Source organism: Myiozetetes cayanensis, unplaced genomic scaffold, assembly GCF_022539395.1.
Source record: "Myiozetetes cayanensis isolate MyiCay16 unplaced genomic scaffold, myiCay2020 scf16, whole genome shotgun sequence".
NCBI lineage: Eukaryota > Metazoa > Chordata > Aves > Passeriformes > Tyrannidae > Myiozetetes > Myiozetetes cayanensis.
In genome coordinates, this window is record NW_026087270.1 from 7,596,074 (window position 1) to 7,607,896 (window position 11,823).

The 11,823-nt window shown below is 37.4% G+C and overlaps 1 long non-coding RNA gene across 2 annotated transcripts in view; it reads left to right on the forward strand.

The window, feature by feature from the left end:
• LOC126637863 (uncharacterized) overlaps nucleotides 1-11,814 on the forward strand; it is a 30,222-nt gene extending 18,408 nt beyond the window's left edge. For both annotated transcript variants that reach the window (XR_007628456.1, XR_007628455.1), the window contains exon 3: nucleotides 11,685-11,814. This is a non-coding gene — a long non-coding RNA (uncharacterized LOC126637863). The remainder of the gene's footprint in view (nucleotides 1-11,684) is intronic.
• The last annotated feature ends 9 nt before the right edge of the window (nucleotides 11,815-11,823 follow it).

An 11,823-nucleotide genomic window follows, 5' to 3' on the forward strand; every position in this document is an offset into this window, starting at 1 on the left:
TGGCAGTATGGCATGAACATGCTGAAGATTATCCCAAAACAATGAACAAAAACTGTTTCAGGTGATTTCTTTTTTTTTTCATTTGTTCCCATTTATCTTTTTTCTTCTTCCCATTAGGCTACACTTCTACCCCTAAAAATTTGTGCTATTAAGTTCATGGCAAAAGGTGGATTCCAGAGATCTCCATTGCTTAGTGCTAAATAGATAGTGAACATTTGGGAAGACTACAAAGTACTTTTATTTAGCCTTACTTAAAGTTAAGTTGTTGTCCCTGTTTCTCAATGGTTCACCTCTCCAGGTATATTTCGAATTCCTGCTTCTCACCTCCTTGTGCAGTGGAATTTGCGGTGACCTGCTTCCTCCAATTGAATGGGAGCTCTATTCGATCGCCCTGTCCTTTAATTTAGCTCTCCCACCTAGAACAATGGGTGATTAACACAAGTCAAAACAAGAGCATAAAGGAAAAAGGCAGCACAACCCGCCTTGGTGCAGCTGCTCGACTCCAATGTTTGCCTGCTGTGTAGCAGCATGTTACGGTCACTGCCAAGCCTTGATCTTCTCTCTCTGTGTCAGTACTCCAAGGATCCATCCTTTAAGCAGCACAGATCACACAATTATACATTGTTGGAGAACTTCAGTGTCACTTCTAAGGAATACAGAATCTGCAACTTGAACCAAAAGTGAATTAAACAGAAATACACAAACGATGTTTTAAGTATTGGTTTGGTTTAAATTTGTCTTATTCAGACTGCTGCTTCTGTTACCACCAATACTCTGTTCTCCCCCTAAGTTATTGAAATACTTCTCTAGCTATTTGTCAGACATTTCAGTTTTAAGTTTTTGGAACTTTTCGTTTTCATCTTGATGCTTATCCCAGCATAAAATCTCATCAAACTTTCCTTAGATCAGAATATTTTTGAAATCTCATTTTAAGAGAGTTGTACTTTGTTTCTGGAAATTATCCTATAGTTTTCTGCATATAATTCCTAGAAAGTTGTTTTGATGCCATTGATTTTGATGCTGACCCAAAGACGTGTAACAGTAATTAAACAAAACTCTTAAACTACTTTGAATCAGGCTCAGGAAAATGCATGTGAAGTATTAGCACTGATAGTGACCTTTCTAAAACCTAATGGGGAAAAAAATATGATTTAAGAGGGATGAAGCCATTAAGCTGTGTAGAATGTACTTCTAAAAGCTTATAAAATGTATTTGAGAGCAAGAACGTTTAAGCTGATGTCAACTACAAAAGGCTGTAAGCAGATCAGCTGTCCAGGTGCCTGTGCAGATCTCTGCATAGACAGTAAGGTGCAGCCCACAAACTTTACTATCCCGATCATGCAAAGATTTAACCACAAGCTCTGCTGCACTCCTGAATACCAAGGTATTAAATCTATCAGCAAGGACAGTCTGCTGCTTTTAAACTGTGCTGGATAAATGTCATGGTTTTCCTTTCCATTCTCTGCGACAGCATTTAGAGCTGCTTAATCAGGCCCAAACCAAAGACCACTAAGGGCAGGTTGGCTTATTCTTAAATTAGTAATCTTTGCATCAAGCCCATGATTTTTCCTTCAAAACTTGACAGGCATGTACTCAATTTCATATGTGCATAATATGACTCCTTAAAAAAAAAAAAAAAAAGGTCTTTTATCTCTAGAGACAAATTACCAGGTTTCTAAAAGGACGGGGTTACTTGATAGTCCCTACTTAAAATGAGACTGCATACCTGCTATGATTCAGTGTTTGGAAAACAAACAGATAGGGTTAGATCCAAACAAAGGACTCGTTTTAATAGTAAACATATTTAAGAGGGTGCCTGCCTAAATGTGAATTGTTTAGGGGATGGATTACCATTTTGCATACATTTTAGAGCTCTGAGAGAAGCCATTAAGGGATTAACACCTCCGATTTATGAAAATGCAAGGATGATAAAGAAACAATAGGGGTGACAGCATTGTGTAAACGACATTGATTCATTTCAGAACAGGGCTGTTAACTGCTGGAAATGAAGAAATAAATGGAACAATGGATAGATGCTTTTACCAGCTTGTCATTAATTAGCAGTGAGCACAATTCTTTTATTGTCCTTTTTGAAAAATACAAAATTGGTAGGAAAATACAAGCACTGAGCAAATAGATTACTCTGTGTCACTAGACTGACATCTGCATTTTCTTTCTTCTCTAATATATTTTGTTTTTCAAATGATATCGAACTTTTAGCCTGGCAGCAAGCCCAAATTTTACTTCCTTTGAAATTCCTAAAAGGATGTGTTTTCATCCTTGAAACCTTCCTGCTTTATAAAAGCATAACAAAAGCCATGATTTGAGAAAGGGTTAATAAATGTTAGTGAATCCCCTGTAACACAGCTTGGGAGCACAAACAACAGTTCAATGCACTATTCTGCTGACCTATTGCATCCGATCAACTGTGGTTTTATTTCTAGCAATGCCAGCAGGTGGGAACTGACAACATGTTTCTTTGGAATCGTAAAGAAAGATCGTCTCTGATGGAGAATTAGCTGGAAGTAAGCGAGGTTGTTTGGCACGGATCTAAGCAGGGACAATGCTTGATTATGGCTATCACTCTCCAGCTGCTGTCAGAATGTTAAGTTTGCTTTCTTGAGGCCTGACATCTAACACATTTCTTTTTTTAATTAGTATCTGGTACTGTAAGATGCTGATATTTTACTGCATGTCAGATGTGCAGAGCTAAAATACATCACTGAACTCAGAGGCAGGTGTGGGTGCTAGGAATAAGTTTTTTACCTCTCATAGTGAATTCAAGGCATCTCTCTCCACTTTAAAAAAGCTGTGTGGATGGAGGAGTTAGTGTGGATAAACCTTCAGTGCTGTTGCCTGAGAAAGGATGCAGAGTGAAGCTGATAAATCAAACATCAGCAAGGCAAAATACCCTGAGCACTGCCTTCGTTTTCATCAGCATACCCAGGCAGTATTCTGCTCCTGAATTCTTGCTCACCCTGGCAGCACAGCAATGTGCTTCTCAGCTGCAAGGGTACAGGGCTGTTTACACCATGCTGAGGGAGCAGCAGCACTGCCCACCACATTGAGGTAAATTGACCAAGCTCGGCACTGTTAAAGATTGGCCATTTTGCCACCTGTGTAACGACCTTGTAGGTAAGGAGGAGTCGGGGCTTTCACCTGCGGCAAGTGTAACACACAGCTTGGCAGGAGGAGCCAAAGTGTGGATACAGGTGCGACTGAAAAAAGCGAGATTGTAGCTACAAATTCAGCCAGTGCTCAGCAGAAACCTGCTCCTACTTCTTTACTACAAACCTCTGTGACATTTGCCTATATGTTTCAGTGTATGTACGTGTATACATGTTTGGGTTTGCGGGTTTTTTGGCGGGAGGGGAAGGGGAGGATGTTAAGTTTTGTTTTTCAGTCTGACAACACAAGCATTAGCTCATAAACCACTTCAGCATCCAGAGGTAAAGCTGAGACTGGTTTTTCACCCAAGGTGAAGGCAATAGTTTCTCATCTTAAATGCACATAATAGGTTTCATCAGAGACTGATTGTTTGTAGGAGAGGGCCCTTCAGCCAGCAACAGGTAGGTGAGCCAAATCTTTATTTTTCATTGCATTAAAAAAAAAAAAAAAGATTGGTATTCAGAAGAGGAGGAGAGCTAATTTTTCTTACTGCAGTGAGGCCATTTATTAGATGGTGCCTGGACAAGTCACAAAAAATATTTAGGAAAAAAATTGCTAAATAAATTTTCATTTCTTGTTCAAAAGTTCCTTACAACTCTGCGCTTTTAAGATTGAACCTATACAAATTTCAATAATTTTCTCCCAGAGAGAATAGGCATAATTGTTTTGTGAAACTATCGACCTTAGTAGTATAGCTCCTGGTGTTCCAAAGGTGTTTGCTGTAATTTGGGGCACTTGCATTTTCCAAGTCAAACTGTTAATTGCCCATCCTCATACGAGAAGGTTGCACCTTGCTCCAAGCCTTCAGCAGTTCTGGATCTCTGAGATATAGTTCAGATCTCTGAACTATGTCTCCAAATAGTTTCTTTGAAGGCAGTCTTGCAAAAATACAAGTCTTCTGCTCTTTAGAGAAAAAAACCCAAAAAACTAAACCAAACTTTTTTCAGCATCAGAGCTAAATGAGATCTGTATTTGTGGCACATATAATTTACATTTCTACAATTATTTTATTACATTGTTCTTCGTTTGTTTGCCAGGAAAGACCTCCCCTTTTGTACAGGCTATCTATGTCTGCAACAAGGTTTAAATTCTGGTATCAGGTTGGCAAAGCAATGGGACATAAGGTTATAAAGCTGTAAAAAGATATATTTAGCAAGGTTTCCTCCTACCTATAGTAGAGATTCTTCGTCATATGTGAAAGTCATTGAGGCTCTGTGAGGATTCCTAGAATTATCTGTACAGAAGAAAACAATTGTAAAGGTCTTATTGTGGTGGAGCACTGAAGCACATGATTTACTCTCAGGCTGCAAGCAGTCCCATTGATTTCAGAAACTAGTGACATGCAGAAGGTTAAACATGTGCTTTGCTGGGTTGGGGCCAAACCTGGTATCATTCTTCTGAATAGTTTACAAAACCTTTTACTATTATCAAAAAAAAAAAAAAAAGCCCAACAACAACAAACTGTTATAAAGACATGTTGTATTTTAAATCAGGATGTAAAAGAGCCACCTCTGGTTCAAAAATAAGCGAGTTATTTTTGCAAACACAGTAGGATTTTTTGGCTCTGTTGCTGCTGAAAGCACAGCAGGGCCCCTGCACATCATCCTGGACAAGCACTGCAGTTATATTGACTTTCCTTCAGAGTCTCCCTGTTCAGTGGATTTACCCTTCAAAGAACAGGTGTAGAAAAATCTCCAAGCACATGGGGCTGCACTGTCAACTACAGGATGGAGATTTTGAAGGCATTGCAATTGGCTTTGAAGTCTGAGCAGGTACAGTTCAACATCTTCCATAAGATTCATGTTAAACTCAGGTTTGAGGAATATTTTAGTTCTGAACTGTTTATTCTCTGCTACAATCTCAGAGGAAAATGGCTCCATGCCAGTGGAATGATATGTCATATATTTAATGTGTGGAATTCTGAAGTTTTCTACAGAAAAAAAATTCTGGTTCTAGGTGAGTCATAAAACTTATATTTTGACTGGGAAAAAAAATCCACCAAACTTCTGAAAGTATAAAATCTAATCCATAAAAGTGAAAATTAAGTAAGGTAATGAGCTCTCTTTGTTTATCTCTTTAATTTCTATTTCAGTGTGATGTTTTACCTTGAATAACTCATGAGCAGTAATAGTATTTATAGGTAATTCACCATCTTTGATTTCTTTCGTATTGATTTTGATGAGATTTCAGATGTCTCCCATACTGACTCACTCTCTCCTAACTTTTACGAGGATTTGAAAGGAAAAATGTAATTTAGAAAGATTGAGTGGCATTCTCATTCTGCACTTCACCACAGTGCATCAGTTTTATGTCAGCAATACTTGAGCAGTGTGAGATTCTTGTTTTTAGAAACCAAATAGCACAACTTCACTAATTCCTCCATGTGTTCTCTTCCCTTTATGGAGAAATTAATGTCATATAACTACTCAAAATAACCATGGCAGGTTTGGTCAGTATTTTGGACCATTTGCTTCCTCTCTTCTGTAATAAGAACAAACCTCCTGTTTAGGGTGATACGTGGGAGGTACTTCAGGCTGTGAAAAATGTTTGAGAGGGCTACCCCAAAATGAAGAGATCTGGTTGATGGAGTGGTGCAGTCACTCCTTGAGTTGTCATTCTGACTGTAGAGTGCAAGTGGATTAAAAACATTTTTCAATGAAGTTACTAAGGAATAGCTCCTCTGAAGCAACTGCTTTCAGGAGCTCCTAGTAATGTCCATGCTGAGATACTCTGGGCTGAGAAGACTTGCCCATTCTGGTGAGATCACACATGTCTGAGGTACTTGAGGGCATGTTTCAGTAACATGAAAGTGCTGGATAAATGGAGAACACTGTAAATTTTGGGAAACCCTCTCCTCTACTTGCTTTGATTTTTTCATAACAGAACTTCCAATGTCATATCCAGCTAATAAAGGGGTGGAGAAAAACATAAGGGGAGGGAATACATTCAAAGGGCCCTGTTGAATCTTTCGTGATGGAAAAAGGAAAAAAAATCCATGCTTTGATACCTGACGTTCTCTCATCTATGAAATAAAAGAGTTCTGAAAGTTTTGGACATATTTACATTCACACACTTGAAGTTTTATTCATGTCCTCATAAATAAGTTATCTATAACTGCATCCAAAAAAGGATCTTGTACAGTTTAGTACCCCTTTATGGTTGACATTGATTTAAAACACTCCATAAGGGGCACAGTACTGCAGGATCAATTAAAAGTAAATACAGTCATGAAAGTTGCATGAAGTACTGTCTGCCAGAGCTTTGCAGACACTGTTCCTCCTACGGCAACTTGCCACCTTTCTAGCTGGACAGAAAAAATCCAGATGGAGTTATAGGTGCAGATTATTTCCTACTAATTGGTGGCCTTGTGATGGGAAAGCAAAAGTCTCTGCCCAAATCAGGTCTTCTCAGAAAAATATCCTCAGCAGTTTTAAGAGGACTTTAACTTGTCTGTTAAAACATTTAGTCACATCTCTTCCAGAACAGCCTCCAAACAGGTAGGCTGGCTGTCGGTTCTCACCAAGGCAGTTGGTGTGTGTTGGATGGGAAGAATAATGCAATCTTCTGTGGGGAAAAGAAGTCACGATGACTTTCTCTTGTCCCTGCATGAAAAGCTGGTGACATCAACTTTGGTGAGTTCAGGAGCTGCACTAATTTGTCATTTCATCTAATGCTCAAAAGGCAGCAAGTAGGAAACAGAGACTGTAATTTTAGGTGTTGTCACTCGTTCCAGCCCAGCTTCTGACCAGAATCAAACCATCCCACACCATAGGCCAGGGTATGTTTTTAATCACAGTGGTTTTTGTAGACCCCCCTAAAAAACATAGCAATAAGAAACCCTTTACAGGTTCTCTGAGCAATAGTAGTATAATGTTTTTTTAGTTATGAAGAATTTTGTCCAAAGGGCTGCCTGTGTGAAAAAAGGAGATTGCTTGCTGTTGCAGAATTACTGTTGGAAAGATACTGGAAGGGAACATTCAGAAGTGGTAGAGCCTGGACCAGAGGGCTTCCTGTGGCCCCTGTAATCCTAACTTTTGTGTATATATTAACATTCGAATGAAACTGGAATTTTAAATTAGTGCAAGAGATTGACATCAGTTTTTACTCTTTTTCAACTTGCCTAAATAGTCACATTTGTGTCAGTCTATCAATTTGATGTTGCTTTCCCCAGTGAAAGAGAGGTCAAGTCTGGACATCTTTCAGCAACACTGGGGACTTTGGTCCAAACAGGTGCTGGCCAGATAGGCTTAGCTGTAAAAAGTTGAAGTGCACTGTGTTCAGTCACTGAGTGATGGACTTACTCATATTTATAATTATATACATGTGCACTGCTACAGAGACATTTATTCAGTTGATACTTGCTTAGAAACTTGGTATTTTAAATACAGGACTTTTTGAAATTTATCTTGATAGTTTGGCAGCTTTGATAACATGATGCAATAATTGACCACATTACATTCTTTAGAATGTTGCACAGATTTAACTTTAAATCATAATACTATAAATAACTCTGCTTGTAGAAGTTTGACAAACTTTATGAGGACAGAAAGAGGACTTTTTAACTTCATCTTGGTGAACAAGAACTCATTTCCTAAATATTTTGCTTTTGGATTCATTCACTTGTAGGTTGAGGGGTGGTATGGTGTCAAAATTCTCAAATAATTTTAGATAATTAAAAAAAAAATCTAATGGTTCACACCAATCTGATTTGGGGAAAATGCTTCGTTGAGCTCACATCTGAAGCTTGATTTAATATGAGGAAGGCACCCCAGCTGGGTACTCTGGTAAAGTAAGAGCAACAGCATCTCAGTCAGACATCCTCTACCAGCTCCAGCCGTGTTCAGTTGTCAGTGCTCTAAGGAAAGCAAAGCAAAAAACAGAAGCCAAATTATACATCAAAAGGGAAACAGTATTTTCTCCTGCACTGCAGGCAACCAGCAGACCACCTCAGAATGGGATTCATATACTGTGTCAGAGAGAAACAGTCAACAAACAGTCCTTTCAGTCCGTACCACCCTGTATCTGCAACCATCTGTGTAGCCAAGAACTCATATTACAAATTTATTTTTAATACCAGGTTTATTCTGATTTCAGGGATAGAGTCCTTTCCAGAAATGGTACTCAACTTGCAAGATAATCCTTGCATTTTTTAACCAAATCACATATATACAGAAATAATTGCTCCTCCCTTTGAGATTTTGAACATTAATTGAGTGATGCATTGTAAAGCCTAAGTAGAAGCTGAGCTGAAGACTGTAAAGGTTTTTTTATTTGGGGAGGTTTTGTTTGTTTGTTTGTTTAGGGTTTTGTTTTGGTTTTTTGTTGTTTGGTTTTTTGTTTGGTTAGGGTTTTGTTTGTGGTTTTTATTGCTTTGTTTTGGTTTTTTGGGGTTTTTTTTTGGTAGGAAGAAAGGAAAGACTGATGACTGGGGGAATTCTGGGGAAGAGCAGTCCCAAAAGACAAGATCTCATATAGGCAAGCTTGGGCCACATTAGGAGTGTTTAAATACTCTACAAAACTTTTTTTCCCCCATCCTGATCAAGTAACACATCATCACTGTGTATATGTGCATGTGTGGGGAGGGGAAACCCTTTACTTAGTATTAATATAGTTGAAGCTTGTGGTGTCCAAATTCCACCTGTCCAAATGAGAGCATGAAAACGTAGGAATGTTTTCTATGAAATATATTTCCACTGAGATAAAATAAAAATATGGTATAATTTATAAAGGCTGAACTTAACAGAGAGGAAAAAAGTTTCTTGAGTGAATCAGGGGTTACAAAGAGTTGCTATAAATGTGGGATACAATTATTAAGAAATAGTTATGAAGTGATGCTCTGGCATTCTTGAATTATGCTTATTGATGTTTAGAGAACCAGCAGAAGTTTTGTGATCAGCTAAAGGACTGGTGCAGCACAGATCAAATAATATATTTTCTAGTCTCTATTCAGGAGATCCAAATTTTTGACCAAAGTACTTAAACTGTCTATAATTTCAGTATTCTGAAAAAGTAATGGTGATGAAATAATGGTACTTTTGTAGTAGGAATGGTGTTAGAAATATTAAAAGTATTTATCAATGGTGATAATATTGTTGTTTGTGTCCATGTAGAACAAAAAGGTGGAAAAAAGGAGTGATCTGTGGTGCTGGAGGTTTCATATTCTGTGCTGAGCGGCCCTTTATGAATTATGATTCTGATGGTGTAATTCAGTAATTCATAGCACAATACAGACCTAGATTCAGTTCTAGTGTAAATTTAGCTGGATAATGTGTACCTTTCCTGGAGTACAGTTTTACTTTTCAGTCTCATTTTGTCTGTTTGCTTTCAGCTTTGCATAATTAATTAAAAGGTCTGGTGAATGCAAGAGAAACAGAAAGTCCAACTGTCGGTTGAAATGAGCTATCAAATTAATGCCATATGACAGTGACAGTTTTGTAAATCATCCTTTGACCTGATTTGCCTCTGAAAGAGTTTATGCCCAAATACTTATTCTAATACAGGCACATACTGATTGTTTTTATCAAACCCACAAGCAATTTATCCTCAAGTCTTAATGTGGAAAATCTATTTGAAATTAATAGGAAGTTTTACTCAATAAAGGAGTCCAGTTTTGGCTGCCAAACCAAGCAGTTCCAGAATCAAATTTTTACCCTTAGTGTAATATTCTTTCTACTGATATCAGTAGTGTTAATGATAGCCACTGAGTACCTTCTGTATTATTAGGACTAAAGAGTATTTGTAATTGTTCTTCACAAGTAGAAGCTTGAGGTAATGGATCAACCACCACACTGCAATGAAAGTGCATGAACTCATGGGCTAAAATTTTCATTTAAGAGAAAAAGAGCTCAATTTTTTTTTTCAATGGCATTTCCATGTTTCAGAACTTGTTTCTTCTAGTAAAGGAAAACATTTTTTAATTAAGCAGAAAGAATATCATCATAAAATCATTACTGTTTTTTATGGAAGCTCAAAAAAGTACACTGTATAATTAAAAATAACATATGATCATTAATGAAAAAGTCATTGTCTGTCCCTAATGCCAGACTTATTGCTTGACAAGGGAGAAGAATCTGGAATGTTAAAAGAAGCTGTTTATTGAAAAATATTAAATTGTCCTAGAAGTTTCATTTTCATACATTATATGATTTTATAATCCTACCAAAGAAAAGAAGAAAATGTGCTAATACCTTGTTTGAGTCTTTATGGTGAAACAAAAAAAACAGGAATGGTTTGGCAGATATTTTAGATTGTTTGCTTTAAAGTTGGGTTTTGAGCTTGTTTTTAACTGAGAACTGTAATGAATAAGAAACAGTTGTTTCTCTGTGTCTTTTCCTGGAGGATCCCTTTGTCTCAAGAGGACTAGAAAGGAATCTTTCACAAAGATTTTCTCTCAGTTGTGGTATTGCTGATGTCAAGCATGCAAAAATCGTGAGTCAGCACTCCAAAAGTCACGAGACTGCATTGAAAAAAAAAAAAGGCAATCTTTTAAAATATTGACGTGGCACTTGTTTGAGCCTCTATGGCAAATTTATGGCACATTCTTATACTTATTCTGCAAATCGAAATCTCATTTTTCAAAACAAAAGAAGAAAAAAGAAGAAACAGCTGAGTTTTCTCAAAAAATCTGTAAGGCTCCCAGAAATGGGTTTCTGAAGAAGGTCTAAAGCATTACAAACTTTGCAACGTAATTGCAGGTGTTGGAAACGTGGCAGTTATTTGCGAGAACTTTGATCTAAATTGAAGTCAATAAAAACAAATGAAAAAAACTGACTGAAAGAAAAGCAGAGAAAACTTCCTTTGCATTTCAGAAGCTCAGGCTGCTGTAGTGCCATTTGTTCTGCAGTCCTTCCAGCACAAATTCAGGAGAATAGGCCTCGTGTCTTTAAGGTTAAATAAAAAGATGTATAAACATCTGACTGCCAGACAGAAGATACAGTCAGATAATGACAAATAACACTTTGATTTTGGCAAAAAAGGAATAGGCAAAGTAGTGCAGATGCTGTTGTTACAAAGATATAAGACCTTTACCACAGTTTAAAAGACAAAGACTATTTGAATCTAACAACATGGTTTCTGGCCAGAAAAAGCTCCAATTATTTTTAAAAATGTCACCTCATTCACATTCAATGATCACAGAAAATGGAAACATTTTAAGGAGTAATTGTAAACATCTGCTAAAGAAAAAAAAAACGAAAACATGACTAAGACAGAAACGAGCTGCCAACATAAAGTATTGTGTGAACAAACCCACCGGAAAAACACCAGATCTGTGGATGGGTTCTGTATGGACTGTGAAAAAACTTATGATTATAAAAAAGATTAGAATCCACCTAAAAACGTTTTATTCTAAGTCAGTCTGGCCGTCTACGCAAATATCAAGGAATGTGGCTACACTTGCATTTCTGCAGCAGCTTTGGCCCCTGCTGCTTTTCCTGCCCTGTTCCAAGAGAAGCGTTTGCACAGGCACAGGGAATTGGACTCAAACTGATCTAACAATTTTTTTCTTTCTTTTTCAGCTGGATCAGTTAAGAAAAAGTCAATGGTGGTGCAGATGGTGATGACAGCTCATACAGAAATGCTGCTAGATTTCTAACCATTGCCTCAAAACACTGATTTCAAACTGCAGGGCTGTAATGACAACATAAATGAAGGTAA